This window comes from Schistocerca cancellata, chromosome 3 (assembly GCF_023864275.1).
Source record: "Schistocerca cancellata isolate TAMUIC-IGC-003103 chromosome 3, iqSchCanc2.1, whole genome shotgun sequence".
Taxonomy (NCBI): Eukaryota; Metazoa; Arthropoda; class Insecta; order Orthoptera; family Acrididae; genus Schistocerca; species Schistocerca cancellata.
In genome coordinates, this window is record NC_064628.1 from 294,624,684 (window position 1) to 294,629,882 (window position 5,199).

The following is a 5,199-nucleotide window of genomic DNA, read 5'->3' on the forward strand; positions in this document are numbered from 1 at the left end:
CGTGCAGATGGTTGTTGTCTTGCAAACGTCCCCGTCTGTTGACTCAGGGATCGAGACGTGGCTGCACGATCCGTTACAGCCATGTCATCTCGACTGCTAGTGATACGAGGCCGTTACGATCCAGCACGGCGTTCCGTATTACCATCCTGAACCCACCGATTCCATATTCTGCTAGCAGTCATTGGATCACGACCAACGCGAGCAGCAATGTCGTGAAACGATAAACCGCAATCGCGATAGGCTACATTCCGACCTTTATCAAAGTCGGAAACGTGATGGTAGGCATTTCCCCTCCTTACAAAAGGCATCACAACAACGTTTCACTAGGCAGCGCCGGTCAACTGCTGTTTGTGTATGAGAAATCGGTTGGAAACTTCCCTCATGTGAGCACGTTGTAGGTGTCGCCACCGGCGGCAACCTTATGTGAATGCTCTGAAAAGCTAATCATTTGCGTATCACAGCATCTTCTTCTTGTCGGTAAAATTTCGCGTCTGTAGAATGTCATCTTCGTGGTGTAGCGATTTGAATGGCCAGTAGTGTATGAGGAATGTTGTCGATATTTCATTCTGGCTTTAGTGCTGGCGCGGCGCTATTGCAAATGAGTGCACTATCTCAGGTCAATTTTCTCGAAATTGGTGGAAGATAGACCTCCAATCAAGCCTAAGAAAAATTCAATATGTTAGCTAAGCACTATGACTATTAACGAAATGATGTGCACTACGTGAACCTGACAAATAAAGATACAAGTAAAGCAAATATGAATTTTTTTTACTGAATAGTCTCCGCAAAATCGTTTAAAAAAGATTGCAGAGCGTGCTTCTCGATACTGTCATCGCCGACCGACCGGAAGGTGGCAGTCACGCCTCCCCTTCCGAACAAACGAATAGAATTGCCCAGCACTTTCGACAAAAATTGGTCATTGCGCATAGACCACCGCACCCAGTGCGGACTCTACAAGCAGACCATTTCGAGTGTTTAAAAAGATGGGCCAGCAAGAGAAAATTGTGTGGGGAAGATGAATTCATCGTCATTGTTGTTGTTGTGGTCTTCAGTCCTGAGACTGGTTTGATGCAGCTCTCCATGCTACTCTATCCTGTGCAAGCTTCTTCATCTCCCAGTACCTACTGCAGCCTACATCCTTCTGAATCTGCTTAGTGTATTCATCTCTTGGTCTCCCTCTACGATTTTTACCCTCCACGCTGCCCTCCAGTACTAAATTGGTGATCCCTTGATGCTTAAGAACATGTCATACCAACCGATCCCTTCTTCTAGTCAAGTTGTGCCTGTGCCACAAGCTCCTCTTCTCCCCAGTTCTATTCAACACCTCCTCATTAGTTATGTGATCTACCCATCTAATCTTCAGCATTCTTCTGTGGCACCACATTTCGAAAGCTTCTATTCTCTTCGTGTCTAAACTATTTATCGTCCATGTTTCACTTCCATACAAGGCTACACTCCGTACAAATACTTTCAGAAACGACTTCCTGACGCTTAAAACAGTACTCGAAGTTAACAAATTTCTCTTCTTCAGAAACGCTTTCCTTGCCATTGCCAGTCTACATTTTATATCCTCACTGCTTCGACCATCATCAGTTATTTTGCTCCCCAAATAGCAAAACTCCTTTACTACTTTAAGTGTCTCATTTCCTAATCTAATTCCCGCAGCATCACCCGATTTAATTCGACTACACTCCATTATCCTCGTTTTTCTTTTGTTGATGTTCATCTTATATCCTCCTTTCAAGACACTGTCCATCCTGGCCAGCTTCTCTTCCAGGTCCTTTGTTGTCTCTTAACAGAATCATAATGTCATCGGCGAACCTAGAGGTTTTTATTTCTTCGCCATGGATTTTAATTCCTACTCTAAATTTTTCTTTTGTTTCCTTTACTGCTTGCTCAATATACAGAGTCAATAACATCGGGGATAGGCTCCAACTCTGTCTCACCCCCTTTCCAACCACTGCTTCCCTTTCATGCCCCTCGGCTCTTGTAACTGCCATCTGGTTTCTGTACAAATTTTGAATAGCCTTTCGCTCCCTGTATTTTACCCCTGCCATCTTCAGAATTTGAACGAGAATATTCCAGTCAACATTGTCAAAAGCTTTCTCTAGAAACGTAGGTTTGCCTTTCCTTAATCTTTCTTCTAAGATTAGTCGTAGGGTCAGTATTGCCTCACGTCTTCCAACATTTCTACGGAATCTAAACTGATCTTCGCCGAGGTCGGCTTCTACCAGTTTTTCCATTCGTCTGTCAAGAATTCGCGTTAGTATTTTGCAGCTGTGACTTATTAAACTGATAGTTCGGTAATTTTCACATCTGTCAACACCTGCTTTCTTTGGGATTGGAATTATTATATTCTTCTTGATGTCTGAGGGTATTTCGCCTGTCTCATACATCTTGCTCACCAGATGGTAAAGTTTTGTCAGGACCATTAAATTTCAAAAAATACCAAACGAAGAGACAGTCTATTGAAATGCGCCTCTTTAGAACAAAAATTATTGTACTTTTTGTGGTGTCACCGCCAGACACCACACTTGCTAGGTGGTAGCCTTTAAATCGGCCGCGGTCCGTTAATATACGTTGGACCCGCGTGTCGCCACTGTCAGTGATTGCAGACCGAGCGCCGCCACACGGCAGGTCTAGAGAGACTTCCTAGCACTCGCCCAGTTGTACAACCGACTTTGCTAGCGATGGTTCACTGACAAAATACGCTCTCATTTGCCGAGACGATAGTTAGCATAGCCTTCAGCTACGTCATTTGCTACGACCTAGCAAGGCGCCATGTTCAGTTACTATTGATATTGTGAATAATGTACAGTCAAGAGCGACGTTCACCATTTATGGATTAAAGTTAAGTATTCCACCAGCTACGTCCGTTTCTCTAAATTCTAATTTCCTTGACCTGTTCCAGACCTCACGCCAGCCTGCGTGAGCTAAAACACGTGCCTTTCGGCTTCCTCTAATAACACGGTGTTGGCTCTCCTGCCAACCCACAACACTTTTAAAAATTGTTGTATTACAATTCATACAAGTAAATGGAAGGTAAACTATTTAATTTCATGGATGATTAACTCGGACACTTGTACACTGTTTCATGAACACCAATCATTGCTCGTTTTGTAACCTGACGTTCTAAGTATGGAGAATATCAAAATTGCAACGTGGTCAATTTGCTGAGTGTAGAAGCTTACATCAGTTTTAGGAAAGGATGTAGTAGGTCAGAACGTGAGTCGCTGGCCATCTCTGTACTAAATCTGATGGACAGAGTCCTCTTTAGAACAAGTAAAATTTATTTTCGACGTTTTATGTACAAAATCTCTTCACTGTGCATTTTCTCTGTCACACACAGACAGCTGAGTCTAAACCCTAAAACACTTCGATAAGAAGTATACTTTCGTGTGTCTCATGGTATTGGGTGGCACATCTCTCCGACGCACGTTAGGTAACAATATAACCACAACAGAACTGTAAGTAGCAAACTTGTGTACTGTACCATGAGGTGCTTTAAACAGTGAGACAGGTTTGTTCTCAGCTGAAACAGCTGAAGGCCACAAAACTGAACGAATCGTCGTTCGCGTTTCTGAAGTGGTCGGGGAATTGCGCAGCATCAGCAAGCACGTGTCACTATTCAGACGCTACTCAGGTAAATGAGGAATGCGTGGGCGGAGCACTGACCTCACACTTGTAACCTGGACTCTCTGCTGATGCCATGCAAACGCCTGTAACGGCTACAATTCTCTCCAGACTGATTACTGCCTGGACTTATTGGCTCAACACACCGAAATTACATCATTAAATACAGCGCAAACAACAAATTTGCAAATACAGAAAATATTCACAAAGTCTATTTTTATTCATGTGTCAGTAAAGTTATGTTGATACTGAAAATTAAAAATCTGAAATAGGAAAAAAATAAGATGGACTCATAAAATCCTGTTAGACATCAACAAAAGTAACCTGCCAAAAATACTACTGTTGAATATTCGTCAGAGTGGAGAAACAGGGAAATAAACATTAAAAAAGGCTTACTCACCTATCATGTTAACAGAGTTTTGCGACACATCTTCCGGAAAACCGAATTTCGGAAGCCGTTTTTTGCTGTCGCATTAACATGCAAAGGCCTGAAGCCGATTTGCTAGCCTAATTAAATATGGTGCCTGGGAAACAGTTGTTACAGTTTTCGATTTATTCAGCAGAATCGCTATTATCTTCAATTAGACTATGTGTAAACAGCTTTAGTCGAATATTTCTACTTATCCGTCACTGTACAAAAAGACACTCCGTCCGTATTAGCCGAAAATCTTTAAAAAGAAGACGAAACCTGACAGGCCAAACACGTTTCAAAACCGGTAGCGTTTACATGGGAGCGAAAATCGATTAAGGAATTGGAAAACCGGCAACCAGAAGCGGATTTCCAAAATCGATTTTGAAGTGTTTACTTGGCCACCTAGAAGCGGTATTGGGAAGTCGGCTTACGAAATCCGGTTTCGGGGGCCCATGTCAACTGGATGCACATAATGTGGCCCAACGTGGAATGTAGAGATTACGCAAAGGAAGGTCATGTGATAAAGACAGTAACTGTAGTCACAGTGCTAATAAAAAGCCAGAATAAAAATGAATACAAAGAGAGGTAGGATATGGCATATAGTAATAGGTTTTTTTCGACCTGGCAACGGCCTTGCCGCAGTGGATACACCGGTTCCCGTCAGATCACCGCAGTTAAGCGCTGTCGGGCGTGGGTGGCACTTGGATGGGTGACCATCCGGGCCGCCATGCGCTGTTGTCATTTTTCGGGGTGCACTCAGCCTCGTGATGCCAATTGAGGAGCTACTCGACCGAATAGTAGCGGCTCCGGTCAAAGAAAACCATCGAAACGAGCGGAAGAGCGGTGTGTTGACCACACGCCCCTTCTGTCCGCATCCTTAGCAGAGGATGACACGGCGGTCGGATGGTTCCGATAGGCCACTTGTGGCTTGATGACGGAGTATTTTCTTTTCGATCTAGCAGTCCCCCATATACTACTTCTCTGGTGATTGTAAAAGTAACATGGAATTAAATATAATTCATGTAGAAACACAAATAATCGTTCTTCCCATGCATGGTACAAAAGATAATATACCCAACCGTGTAACTGTACAACTGCTTATGCGGTACTGTGTTCTCAAGTCATTTTAAGTACTGTCAGACCACAATTTTAGA

At 43.3% G+C, this 5,199-nt stretch overlaps 1 pseudogene; it reads left to right on the top strand.

Annotated features, from left to right (window-relative positions):
• The first annotated feature begins 4,668 nt into the window (after positions 1-4,668).
• On the top strand, positions 4,669-4,786 carry LOC126177162 (5S ribosomal RNA; annotated as a pseudogene).
• Positions 4,787-5,199: the final 413 nt, after the last annotated feature.